The sequence below is a fragment of the Corvus kubaryi genome, unplaced genomic scaffold (genome assembly GCF_017639235.1).
Source record: "Corvus kubaryi isolate FWS band 111438036 unplaced genomic scaffold, C.kubaryi_AGA036_p1.0 76, whole genome shotgun sequence".
In the NCBI taxonomy this organism is placed as follows: domain Eukaryota; kingdom Metazoa; phylum Chordata; class Aves; order Passeriformes; family Corvidae; genus Corvus; species Corvus kubaryi.
Genome location: NW_024582063.1, coordinates 9,537,185 through 9,551,599, shown reverse-complemented (window position 1 = coordinate 9,551,599; position 14,415 = coordinate 9,537,185). Strand labels below are relative to the sequence as shown.

At 41.2% G+C, this 14,415-nt stretch overlaps 1 long non-coding RNA gene across 11 annotated transcripts; it reads right to left on the bottom strand.

The window, feature by feature from the left end:
- Positions 1-2,452: 2,452 nt before the first annotated feature.
- Positions 2,453-14,357, bottom strand: LOC121675986. Of its 11 annotated transcripts, none has more exons than XR_006020314.1 (3): positions 9,349-14,357; positions 4,068-8,672; positions 2,453-3,755 (listed from the first exon to the last, which is right to left on the bottom strand). It is a non-coding gene; the product is annotated as an uncharacterized LOC121675986 (long non-coding RNA). The 11 variants fall into 11 exon arrangements; XR_006020313.1 differs by lacking the exon at positions 2,453-3,755 and having other exon boundaries at positions 3,985-4,151; positions 4,260-8,672; XR_006020317.1 differs by lacking the exon at positions 2,453-3,755 and having other exon boundaries at positions 3,985-4,359; positions 5,863-8,672.
- Between the last annotated feature and the right edge of the window lie 58 nt (positions 14,358-14,415).

Genomic DNA, 14,415 nt, shown 5'->3' with positions numbered 1-14,415 from the left:
CGCGGCGCGGCGAGCTGCGGGCCCCGGGAGCGCTCGGCCCGTCAGCGGCGGACGGCGCCTTCCGCCGGCCTCATGCCCCGCTCAGGGGCGGCTGCCGCCGCGCTCGACTCCTCGCCGGCGCGCCTCGGGGGATGAGAAAGCCGGAGTGCTTAAAGACCGCTCACAAACTCCCGGCAGCCGCTCTCCCGAGTGGCGGGAGGCACCTCCATATCCCGCCCCGGGTCGGTCGCCGCGAAGCTCCGGAGCCTTCGCTCGCCGCTCTCATCCCGGGTGGCGCTTCACGCTTCCCTACGATGATTTCCGTTAGAAGGCTACTCAGTATTATGTGGTCAAACTGATTAACAGCTCCGTGGGAGCAGCGAGACAAACTGTTCAAATATAACCTTTGACAGGTCTTGAACTCTTTGAGACATTTAATTGACATCAAGTTTTCATTCAGAGATTAATCGACTTCGTTCTTCCCTGCTACCAATCTATCAGTAAATGGAAAATACTCAGATCTTTTAAAAGGCAGCTTTTTTCTTGCTGGTATTGGCATTTACTTGCTGTAATGCTTCATTAAATGCAGCAACTTCAGGCTCTGCAGCTCAAGGCATATTGGAGACATGAATATGTTTCTGCATGTTCATGTGCTTGAGGAAAAGCTATTTCTCACAGCACGAGCAAATAAAGTACGGTAAACACGATGGCCTGTGTCACCTGGGCATTTTAATCATTACCACTGCTCCCACAGAATTCTGGCACTTCCCAGCTTGCTCTCTCCTGGGCAAGGCTTGGGCCGGGACCACAGCACAGCCAGGAACCACAGCCAGCTCCAGCACAGCCACACACATGGATTCAGCCACACAGTTGTGACCAAATGCTGACTGCAACACACACACTGCCCAGAAAGTCAGATCTCCCTGCCACCAGCCTCCCACAGCATTTTTAAGTGAAGACTGTGAGAGTCGAGGGGTGAAGACAATTTCATTGCAGCAGGAGCTACAGACCAAGTCCCTGAGCACCCTGGTGCCAGGAGTCTCTCATACAACTGGGCACCTGGGGAACTCCGAAAGCCCCCATGGCCCAGCCCAGCTGCCAGGCAGGAATTAGTCTCTTTTAAACTGGTGATTCTCTATATGCTGAGCATTCCTGCATTTGCTACCAAAGAGAGGCTGGTTAGGAGAAAAAAAATCAAGTGCCTGAAGCTGCAAAAAGGCCACTCTCCCTGAAATTCTGGGGTTTAAAAGATCCCATAGAAGTATTTATTTGCATCTTTACACATCTAAGTATCCCTAACAACTATCCATACAAAGATCCCAGGTTATTTAGTTCCTGCTAGCTTCAGCAGCACAGGCCAAACCCGAAGAGATTCTAAACTCTCTGGCAAAATCGTAAACATAACCTTTGACACTGAATTTACACAACTGCTAACAATCAAGAGTGAGGTTTGGAAAACTGGGATACAGAATACTGTTTCATTATCCCTCAAAGCCACTGTGCCAGAGGAATAAGTGCACGCTCTATCTTAGCTTTTGCTGGGCTCTGCAGGAATATCTGTGACTTAGGAGACACCTGGCAGCTGACGTACATTACAGAAATTTTGAGGCCTTTAAAGGGAAAAGGTTTTAAACTGAATCAGCAAGTACACAGAAGTGGGAACAAGGTGACACAAGAGTAAGAAACTAAAGACTTTTTTCTGGAACTCCATGGAGTGGGGGGGTGGCTGCAGTTTGCATTGCATTGTGTGGTCCCGTCTCTGATTAACTAATTTTTCAGTGTCATGCTTAATCCTACAAGTTTTATGTCAAAGGTACTATTTTATCTACATTGGGTTTACATCTACCCTGTAACAGTGCAAATTACTAAAATGCTGTAGCAAATTGTGGTGGGTTGATCTTGGCTGGATGGCAGGTGCCCACCAAGCCGCTCTATCACTCCCCTCCTCAGCAAAATAAGATGGAAAAAAACCCTTGTATGTCAAGAAAAAGCAGTTTACTAAGGCAAAAGAAAAAAACTGCATGCATACAAGAAAATTCAAAAACCAGATTTTATTATTTACTTCCCATCAGCAAGTGATGGCTTGCCACCTCCCAAGAAGCAGGGATTCAGCACACACAGTGGTTACTCTGGAGGGTAAACACTGTAAATAACAGATGTCCCCTGTCCCTCCTCCTTTTCCTTAGCTTTTGCATCTGAGCAGAACCCCATGGTATGGAATATCCCTTTGCTCACTGGGGCAGCTATCCTGGTTATGTCCCCTCCCAAAATTTTGCCCACCTGGTGAGGGGAAGAGGATGGAGTGACAGTGCTAATGCTGTGCCAGCACTGCTCAGCAGCAGCCAAAACACTGGTGTCTTATGGGCACCTTTAGAGCTGCCAATGCACAGCACAGCCCTGGGGGCTGCTGGGGGGAAAATGAACTCCATCTCTGCCAGACCCAGTAACAAGTGGAAGATTTCTCTTGTATATTCTACCTCCTTTAGACTTTCTCCCCCCTGCAAAATATGATTCCTGCTGGCCGTATGAATTTTTCACCACTACAGCAGAGGGATACTGTGATAATGTTTTACTGTGATTATTTTGAATTCTATACTAATTTTCACCATCGCTGGTAAATTTTGCTAAAGATACAGAGCTGGAGGCAAAGCCCCACTTGAAGCAGGACATGTATGCTGTCTTACTTCATTATTAGTGGGTTACCTCTCTCCAGCTATCATTTTTTTTGAAAGTTGAAAACTGGAATTGCTTTATTTGCATGTTTGCTAAAGCCTACTGGACAGAACTAAGTACCTACCACTTCCATTTAAGGCTAAGATAAAAGGTGATAGCTTGCTATAGAGGACATTCAGCTGTCTTGCATTATGCTGCTCTTTCAGCCTGTTGTTCCTTCCTGAACAAGGCACTTAGGTCAGGACATGTATCAATCACCCCAGTAAGTGACCATCCCTTGATTACCCAGCCTTAAGCACCTGTTCCATGGTCACACTGAGCAGCTGCTGCTGCAAAAGGGACAGACTTGCCTTGATCTAAGCTGTGCATATTTGTCACCCCACTGAATTGAAAACCAGCCTGAAAAGGGCAGCTAAGACACCTCCCTTTTTGGCAGCAGCCTGTATTTACATCAACCCATTTACTAACATGGCTGTCAACTTCCAGTGTTGATACATGCAAACACCTTGAAAACACCAGGTCCAGGAATTAATTATGGGAAGGTCATTTAACCCCACAGCATCTATGAAATAAAAACACCGGACCTGGACAGAGCTCACTTCTTTCACTTTGTCACATGGTTCACTCTTGAGAGATACTAAGGTAACTCACTTTAAAAAACTTTCCCTTAGTCAGCCATAGAGTCTCTTGGCAATCTGTTACAACGTCTAACAAATCTTGTGAGAAAGCTTTTCCTAAAATGTTACTAAGTCATCTGGTCTTTGAAGCCAGTAAAACCTCTTCCTTCTGCAGTCACAAAAATCACCAACCCTTTTGCAAGTTTTCAAATGCATGAAAAGTTTCTGTAATGCTCCTCTGTCAGCTCTTGCTGGAAAAAGCCAGTTCTCCCAAAGTTGCACAAGGCTTCTGCTGTTAGACTCTGCCAGTACCCAGGACTTGTCATTTCACTGTCACAGCATCAAATGGGTAAAGAATTGTGGTAGTCAGGGACATCTCATAGGCTCAGAATTTAGCTAATTTATATTGAAAAGTGGTTTTATTTGAGGTCTTTTTGATTTCTTCACTGTTTTGCACACTTCCTTTTCCTCTTTGTAAAAAATTACCTGTCAAAACCAAGAATCATAACACAGTTATAACAAACTACCACCAACTCTGAAAATAAAAAGAGCATTCGATCTTTAAATTGAGATCAATTTGTATATTACCATATAGCTTTGATAAACTGTCAAAATAAAATACATTAATTGATAGAATAATAAATTACAGAAGGTAGTACACAAGTTATGCTGCCATACAGACACTAAACAAAGAAAAGAAATTCGGATTTCCAGCTAAGATGGAGAAACAATTATAACTTTATTAATTTATTTTTACATTCAAATCAATAAAGCAGTCATTATTGTACAAATTCTTACCCCCAAAGGAAGGCAGGCTAAGGCCTCCCATCAAGTAATAACATCGAGGAATACTTAGTTGCTTGTGATCAACCTTCTTCGGTACTTTGTGGGAAGAGCAATGAGAAACGAAAGTTAGTTCTAAAAAGTAACCCAGGTCTGTAGTTTAAAAAGCACATGTGTCCATCAAAAGGAAAGAATTTGAGAAGATACCTGTGCATCTTATTGAAACCGTTCAATTTATTTCTACGCTGTCTTGAGACACTTGTAAAGTTCAGCCTGAGGTTCCTGAAGGTCCAATTATTTCTGGGGTCTGAAATAAAAGAAACTCAAAGAAATATCCACTTGCACCTAGGGATTGAGGTATGTTAGTATTCCCAAACAGCCATAACAAATTTGTCAAAAAATAAATATGGACACTTTTCTAGTTTTGGAATTACTGAATTTCCTCCAGACTTTTCAGGGGTAACAAATATGGAAAAATAACTAAAAAAATCCAATGTTCTGAAAAGAAGAAAAAAAAATCTCAAAATAAAACTGATGAGGGAGTACACAGCCAGTTTTTATTTATACATCTAACATTTGGAGTGTGGGCTAACAGGGAGGAACTGTTCCTTCTTAAAGAACACCTCAAAAGGGCATAGAACAATTTTCCCCATTTGGACAGCATGTCCATCTCCATTTATTTCAACAGGAGGAAGCATCCTGGATTTCCAGATTTAAGGAGGAAAAAACCCAAAACCCCCAGAACCCAAAACAAAAAAGGTCCTCACACATCCTGATTGAGACAACAGTTACTATCACCCTTCCCCTCACTGCAGCTGGGTCTACTCAATCCTCTTGGCACAACCCTGTCCTGACATGTCCACAATCTCTCCCAGTCCCAGCGCAGAGGTGGTGACCCGCTGGCATTGTTACTCAGAGAAGGGAGAGAAAAATAACCATAATTTCCTTGGTTCCAGGTCTGGTGGGATTTTTTATTCACACTTTCATTGTGCACTTCACTGGCCTCATTTTTCCTGTGTCTGGGTCAATATAAAACAAGGCAAAATTAAGCAGTTTGGCTGCAGTTTGCTTGAATTCTAACAAAGTGCAGGGTCCTGCTAAGTAATTGTAACAAATAATTTTATTTGCATGCCCTGTCCACAATAAGCCTAGGAACCCATAGATCTTTCTGGATGATTGTTTTTTGTTAAGTAGCAAGTAGCTCTGCAGGCTGAATTACTGTGCTGTTACTAATTGCATCTTTATCTCCCAACTCTTGTCTAGTAGTCTCTAATATAACAGTATTTTTAAAAGCGACTTTTAATTCTACGCTTTCATTATATGCTGTCCAAAGAATAAAACTGGAAATTAGCTAGTTTAGACCCAGATTCAGACAAATAACTCCTAGTTAGGAATATGTTTATGCTAGCTATAAGGTCCTCTTTTTCGTTTTTTCTTTGTATTCTACTATACAGCAGTTTCCAAGAATTTAACAATACAAAGAATTCCCAAATAATTCTGAGTCAGAGTCCCCACCTTATAACATAACCTAAACTCTTAGGTAAATTTAAAAAGCCCAACAATCTTAAAAGCATCATTGTTTGTTTTCTGGACAGAAGCATCCTACCTATGAGGCTGACAGTGGTAAAGCACTGCGAGTGCCTCTTTCCAAGCAGTCTCTCCAAGAAACACACCTTAAAGAGTACCCAGCATAAAACTATCCTCAACACAGTGAATAAGTTTCTTGCACAGAGCTTGTATTTTATAGGTTTTGCCTTATATGTGCTCAGAATTCCTGTTTTGAAGTCACATAGTCTATAAAGTTTCTTACCTTAAAACTTCACCATACCAGTTCCTTGTACTTTTTTCAGTTACAGAAGGTTTATCAACAGCGAGAAATCAACCTCTCCTCCAAAAAGAAAAAAAAAGCCCTGGAAACAGAAGAAAGAAAGCAAACTAAACTCTTCTCACTTTATTTCATCGTTTTCCTGAGCATAGCATTTCATCACATATTTCCCACTTACTTATGTCAATAGGCTGCATTACTTGCAGTATTTGCTTTCTGTGTAGACAAAACTTTGTTGCATTCTTTGACAGTGGGAGGGATAAGCAGAAATAGCCAAACAACTCAGGAGCATAAATCTGGGAAGGAGGGAGGGAAGGAAGGAAGGAGGGAAGGAGGTTGATTGGTTGGTTGGTTGTTTTTTTAACACAGCTTATTACTGCCATTTTTTTCATCTAAAATTTAAATAAAGTGATAACAAACTTTCTCATTCTAACTTCTAGTGTGTCTTATTGTTATCCCCAGCAATTGCACTGAGAAAAAATTATTAATTTTCTAAATTTGATCATATCTTAAAAGAAGTTTTTTCCATAGTCTTTATCAGCACTGAACTCATATTCATAACTAGTAACACAGGAACTATTGATTTTCATAAACACTTGCATACTTGCTGGGGGGGAGGTTTGCCTTTTCTAATTTTGGTTATTTTTTTACAATACAAGTAGAAGAGGATTCTTTTTTTTTGCTTCCATCTATTACTGTGAAGCAAAGACTGCTACCAGTTAATGAATAGAAAAACTTCTATGTAAAGTCACACAGTACAGAAAAGTATCAGGACATTCTTTTAGAATATGCAGACCTATCTGCAGCTACCTAACCAAAATACAGCACGTAGCACATGGGAAGGCGAAGTTAGGGAATGAGTGGATGGGCTGGGAACACGCTTGTTAGAAGTGGATATTTACACATGAAACATCAGCAGAACATCATCTATCCAAAATGCCCTTGCCAGTTCTGCAGTATCCATTGGGAGAGATCTCTGGCAGTGGGCTCAGAGTGTAACTCTGAAACCTGGGTCATCTCTTTGGTTTTTCAGAATGATATGTGTCTGAAATGGAGACAATGGTCCACAAATGGACCTCATAGCAGGTTCCCAGACTATAACGTATTTCAAATTTTAATTTGTTTAATTTAACTGAGGATAAAAGCCACCTTCACTAAAACGGATGTAATTTAGATGGAAGACAGTGAACTATATAAGAGCAAGTAAAAACATGATCTCCAGCGTAAGAGAATTTAAAGCACTGGCTGAGAGTGAAGTTGAGTGGGTATTTTTCTAAAAACTGTGTGGAAACTAACAATAACAAGGTCGTAGTGGTATCCAACATTTTCACTCTAAAGTTGTGTAGGCATGACCTTTTGTTTTTCCTCTCAGTTTAACAAAAACTCCAGCAGAAATTTTGTGTCCTTCTTTCCAAGGACAATTTTGCTACTGTAGACTGAGCCTGTATGTACTGATCCATACCTTCAAATGCAAAATTGCAGATTTCATTTTATATTTATGTAGTTATATCTGCCTCAGACAGGAGAAGAAAGGACATAATTCCTTGAAACATCACATAATACAACCTGAAGAGCCAGATACAGCTATATTGATTTATTTGTTGTTGAGCTGCTGGGTTTTTTTAACAAGATACACTTTAGAGAACCATTGTACTCCTAGAAAATTCCAGTGAAATGGTGTTATAATAACAATTTCCATGTGGAAAAATAAATCTTACTTATATGAGAAAAAATTAACTAACAATTATATTTTTGTTGCTTACAACTCTGTCTTAGAGGTATTCTCAAAATGGAACCTCTTGCTGATCTTTCCTAAACTGTATATCTGAACTGTGGATCATTACATGAACCAAACAGTAGTTACAGCCAGAAAAGATATGACACTTGAATAGCAGTAATATTTTGATACCTACACAGTCCAGCCACACTGACCTTCAAAATCCAGCACAGCTCTGTAACACAGGGACTTCTAAGAAACAGTGCATACTTTTCTACAGAAACAACAAGACAGAAAACTGAAATACAAACTCTTGTAATACCTCAGGGACCTTCTTTTGGTCATAGACAGTCAGTGTTATTTTCCACTTTATACCTGCCCCCGTCCCCCCACCCTTAAACCACAAGAAGCCAGGTAGGATAAGCTATGGAGGACAAAATTTAGCAGAAGGTGCCAGAATGCTACAGCATAAAATGTTCTGACAGTCCAAGGCCTAAAACATACAGCAAAAAAAGCTGCCACTACTGGTTACTACACCACTCTTCACACCTTTTTTCCACATGCAAAAATACATCATCTTCCTCAAGTAAAGATCTTGACATCACTACTTTTGGTTATTTCAGGTCCCTCAAGATTACTCCTGCAATAACACTGTATCTTAAATGGATGGGCATTAGAGGGTTACAGTAATTTTACATAATTTGTCCATGTTAACATATTTCTCATGTTTCCTTTATTCTCCCTTCGATTTCCTGGTGTCAGTTACATACACTGGCTGGATCCCAAACAAACTGTAAGCTGGTTGGGGCAGAGTTATTTCTTTTTCAGGATTAGGCACACAATATGGTAACATAGCAGAGCATCTTCTTTTTTATTCTAGCATGTTTAAAAGAACATTTTTCTCAACACAGTGAGTGCTTGGTATTATTAACTGCAAGGAGAAAATCTTGCACTGTATGTTCCTTTTGTGATGTTGCTTTATAGGAGGAAAAGGAGGAGAGACCCATAGGAGAGAGCATAAACATCATTAACTCACAGCAAATGGTCACCTCTTCAAGTTAGCACAGCGACAGAGAACCTGACAAGAAAGAGTAAAGCATAAGTTTAGCACAGTTTCCCCAAGTGTATGGAATGAAAGCACTTGTTTTGCTTTGCATTTAAAAAAAACAAACAAAACACCTCTGAAACCACAACAAACAAATGCACAAAAAATGTAAATACCGTGCAGGAGAAGCAAAACTACATTTCTTACAGAAGTCCAACAGCTTTAAGTATTAATTAGGTGACCTCTGCTTTCTGCTGAACAGTCCTATGAAAAGCAGTTTAGGTAACTGTATGCAAAAGTGAAACAGGACAAAGAAAAAGCATAGCTTACCAAACAATTACAATGTCTTTTTTCCCTTCTGTGGGAAACAACTGGCCCTAAACCCAAATTATTTGTAAAGAGATGCTACCATTTCAGCCATGTACACAAGATCTTCACAGTCTGAGAATCTTCACTGAAAATACTGAATGCCAATGTTCTGATTCAAAGACGTACTGGTGGCTGTTACCAAAATTTCCTTTAAAGAGGCTATGCAAAAATATAAGTGGTTAAATGATGTTTGTAAACTGACTTCCTGAAATGTCCAATTGTCCCGAGTTGCCTACATAACACAAGATTAAGCCAGCTACACTCAGGCTTTTCCCACAATGTGTCATGATAATCAAGTGGACACAGAACCTCTTCACTCTTTGCAAACAGTACAGCTTACCAGGTATTTAGATTAACTGTAGAAAAATGAAACAATGATACTGAAAGGGCTGATCAGGAACACCTGTCCCTCCTGTCAAAAAAAAGAGAAAAAAATTTATTTTAAAGGACAAAAATAGAATCATACAGTGTCAGTAAAATTCACCTGTAGAAAGTCACTGAAATGAGTCTATGAATATGTACAGGTGGAACAGAAGTCTTCACAACACATCCATAGGAATCAGATTTTTTTTTAAAGATACCAAGCTTTATGCTTCAGAGTTTCAGCTAATCTTTAGATGACCAAAAATAGGCTTCTTGCCAACACAGAATGGAGATTATGGCACTGACCCCAAAATGAGTTCCTGTCAGGATCAAAGTACTGGACAAGATGGATGTTAGCACTAACCCATTATGCTTGCTCCTGAATAAGCCTTCCTACAGTGCAACAAATAATTTATTTCAAAATACTATTTTTAACAGAGTGCAAAGTCCTAACATTCCCCACTCCATTCAATGTACCCCTAACACTGTACAACACAGTCTGAGTCTCAAATTTCGGCAAAGGTTTCAGAAGGGCATGATAGGATCAGCTGGTGACAGGCATTTAAATAGGAAAAATGTCTGCATCTGCTGAAGTCCTTAGACTTCTCAAAGGAACAGCAACTTGACTTTCTCTATCTCCCAAGAGTAAGTTACCAACTGTCCTGATGCAGAAGATTGCCATTCAGATCTGGAAAGCAGATAACTCTTGAAACCTATAACTGGAAGACAGCACTACAAAAATAAAGAAAACAAAGAAACAAAACCTCAGTTGGGGGATATTAACAGTAGAAAGATGGTTAGCAAATATGCTTTGTTGTTGCATTTTAACGGCCAGTTATAGAACAAATTTTTACTAACTTCTGCCTTAAAACATTAAGATTAGAATTCAAAAATACTAATAAGTGCTAGCTTGAGACTGAAGGCCTGATTTTCTAGAGCTGTAGAAAATCCACCATCTTCCACTGGTTCCACTAAAACATGAAGTCTTTGGGAAATTCAAGAATGTTGAATGAAACACAGCAACAACCATCAGTGTAAAATAACCAATAAATCTCACCCTGTCCACTCTGAGCCTCCCACTTCCCACCCAGCAGGCCTAGTTGTGTTTAATATAAAAGAAACAGTACTTGACAGATGACACCTATATATTTTCCAGCAGAGGCGTGAACAGACTCCACGCAGCATAATTTATCTGAAATTACCTTGATCCCAGGCATGCTTTTCTTAATGTGTTTATGATGACAAAGAGCTTAATTTTCTTTATGGAACAATTATAAACCTTCACATTAAAGCACAAATTTCCTGGCTGGATATTGCCAAAAGGTTTCATGGTCATCCTATTTTCTTTGGGTTTCACAGAACACACATCATCTATCTATAATTTTTCTGGAGAAGCATCACAAATCTGTTGACCTGTTTCTAAAAATATTTAAAGACACAGATTTTAAATGGTGTAAAGTAACATTCCCAAGAGAGGAAAACTGTCAAAATGCTCTTTCCAAAAAACCTGAGAGCATGAAACTGTCACCATAAGATAGAAAGGCCAAACATGAGATCTGCAATACTTTCCCTGACCTATAATGTAATGAGTTAGAACTTTCATAGGTGAGATGGGCGTAACATACAAGAGGTGCTGAAGAGCATCCAAGGAGCAATGAAGCTGGTGAAGTGTCTGGGGCACAAGTTTTATGAAGAGCAGCTGAGTGGGCTGGGGTTGTTTAGCCTGGAAAGAAGGAGGCTGAGGGGAATATTCATGGCTGTCTACAACTACCTGAAAGGAGGCTGTAGCAAGGTGGGGATTGGTCTCTTCTCACAGGTAATAATAGATAGGATGAGAGGTAACAGCCTCAAGTTGCACCAGGAGAGGTTTAGATTGGATATCTGGAAAACTTTCTTCACAGAAATAGTTGTGAAGCATTGGAACAGGCTGCCATGGGAAGTAGTGGAGTCACCATCCCTGGAGGTATTTAAAAGAAGCATGGATGTGGCACTTAGGGATGTGGTTTAGTGATGGACTTGGCAGTGCTGGGTTTATGGCTGGACTTGATTTTAGAGGTCATTTCCATCCTAAATGATTCTATAGTAATAAAGACATGTTATAAGAATTTCGTTTCTTCTGAATAAATAGTCTTTACTTGCCCCTAGCTCACCACTCAACAGTTAATACTGTCATTAACCCTCACTGTAAGGTAATAATAGCAGGAGTCCACAGTCCAATCAGAGTCTGATTTTAAGCAATGAATTCCAAGAACCTGCACTAACAAAAATTGCAAGAGGCCTCAAACCTGTGTGGAGCATCCTCAGAAGCCGTGTAGGTTTTAAGCTAAGTTAATTAATGGATAGGGAAACCTGTTTCCTTTTGAGCTTCTGTTTCTACTGAGGCCTTTTAGCAATTTCATTCAAAGGGAAGAAGCAACTTCTTCACCTTCCTTGTTTGCAATTTGTCCATTCCCTAATTCCCTTCCTCTCTGTTGCAATCCATTTTGTACTCCAAGGATCCCTCCCCTCCTGCCCAAACACAAACTTTCCCCCTGAAACTATGACTTGGGAAATAAGTTTTAAGAAGAAAGGCATAATCTCCAGGAACAAAAAACTGGTAGGCTCATAAAGAGCATCTTTAGACTGGCTCAAGTTGCAGCTACTGAATGCATTGGTTACTTTGCTGCCCTCTAGGGATTGTGTTCGGAAACAAAAATCACGAGTAAGGATACAGAGAAGGAAGGATATACAGAAGAAAGGATACAACATAAAACAAGGAGAGGTTGGGGACGCCCCATCCCTGGAAGTGTTCAAGACCAGGTTGGATGGGGCTCTGAGAAACTGATCTAGTGAGTGCCATCCTTGCTCTTGGCAGGGAGTTGGAACTAGATGATCTTTAAGGTCCCTTCCAACCCAAACCATGCTGTGATTCTATAGTTCTGTTGGCTAATATAAGTCTAAGATAATTCCTTATGCATAGCTTCTATAACAAATGCAAGACCAAGCACGCAAACAACTGTCTGATCATCATGTCACATCTAATCCAGAAGCACCCACATACTAAATGTGACAGAGGAACTATGGAGAAGGGCTTAATAAACAAAGAAACAAAAAAACCCAAATTAAAACAGAAGGTAAGAGAAGGATAAGACAAGAACCCAAGAGAAGAAATAGTGCAAAGCAAGCCAGACTGCATGGGGGGGAAAAATATCACTGCATGCATCTGCTAATATCTAAGTGGTTGACTAAGTGAACATATGCCCTTTTACTGTAACCTTTGAAATGCAGTTTCAGCAGCAGCCATGCAAATAAAAGAAATAAAAAAGGCCAAGCTCTTCAGACAATTCTCCTCCCAACCATGCTACAAGGAATCTTCCTTCCAGGTGGTTACTTTCATGACACTTGCAAGAACTCAGAATTCCTGAAAGCTGTAATAGCTTACTAAACTTTCAGTAGCTTTTATCAGTAGTTAAGAACTGCCAGACAAGTGCAGTCATAGTGCTGCATGTATGTCCAAGTTTCACATCAATGGAAAATAAAGCTAAAAAGCCTCAAATAGTCAGCCTCAGGAGAGCTAGAACAACAAATCCCAATTTCCTGCAAGTTTTCTTACTGATTTTGTGCCTTAGAAGTACAAACGTTGGTTCAAGATTTTCCTGTGGCTCTGGCATTTGTGAGTGCTTCCTTATGTGAATTCTTTTGTGCATATTAAAGTGTGAGACTGCAAATCCTCAATTGTTGAGGCACTTGCAGGCAGTCAGCCCCTGTTGCTCCTACCTTCTCCCTGCTAATCTTTCTCTCCAACTCTTGGAGAACAGCAAGCATAAAGGAGTCACAGCTTGTTTACTCCCATTTTTAGTAGTCATCTGCCAAAAGTTGTCACAAAAACAGTTCTTCAAGGAGCACAAAATTCCCAAAGCAGGAAAAGTCTTGACAATATTTTCCTGACATATTCTAGGAAGCACACATAAGGTTTTTCAAAAGTATATTATTTGACCATAATGGGCTGCTTTCAAGGCAATTATCAAGAAACAGCAAACACGGCAAACTACATCGTGCTACAATCCTACTTTAAGACACTATGAACACTTAGTAGCCATAAGTATGGACACAAGTAGTCATCGCCCCTTTATCTCACCGTGAGAAAGCAGCTGCAGTATTCCTGCTAGCACTCTTCAATCAATCAATCAACCAGCCAACTTGGGGTAGACAGCCGCCAGGGCAGAGTTTGGGAAGAATTGCTGAGATGTGACAAAGGGTAATGGATGGTGTCAGACACTCTTAGCTGGAACATGAGATTTTAGTTCAATAGATAGCAATCTAAGTTTATACTTTTTTCTCCTACGTCTGGAAATCAGACTGACAGGTTATCACTGCATCATTAAAAATATCTTTAACACATATTAAAAAGTAGCCACAACAACATTAAATGCATTTGCATAGAAACAAACCAGCTAATAATGCATCTCCAGATTAAGTAGCAAGACCGTTGCCACATTGTAACTCAGCCTCGGTCTGGAGCCCGTGTCAGCCTTTTTTTACCTCATAAAACGTGAATATTTTGATATAAACTGGATGGTAACACCGCAGCACTTGGTAACGCACCGGAATTGCACTAAACAGGTAAATAAATAGATCACTTTCTGAATTTAGAAAGAAAAACCAGCACGGGTTCTCACACCGTGTGATTTTACCGATGTGAGAGCATCGGCTTTTCCTGCTGGGGCCCGGCCCCGAGGTGGCCGCCCTCAGCCCGGCTCCGCGGCCCCCGGCCCGCGCCTCCTGTCCCCGCTCGGCCCCTGCGCGGCCGCGGCTCCTCCCGCCCCTCGCCGCGACACCACCGGCGGCCGCGACACCCCGCCCGCCGGGATCCCTGCGCCGCCGCCGCCGGGAAATAGTCCCCTCTCTGCTCTGGGCCCGCTGGCCGGGAGAGCCCCACGGCGCGGCCGCGGTCCGGGAGCAATCCTTCCTTTCTTCCTTCGGCCGCGCCGCTGGCGCTCCAGCGGCATCCCCGCCCCTCGGCGAGATCCGGCCGGGCCGGCGCGGAGGAATTCCCGGCGCCGGG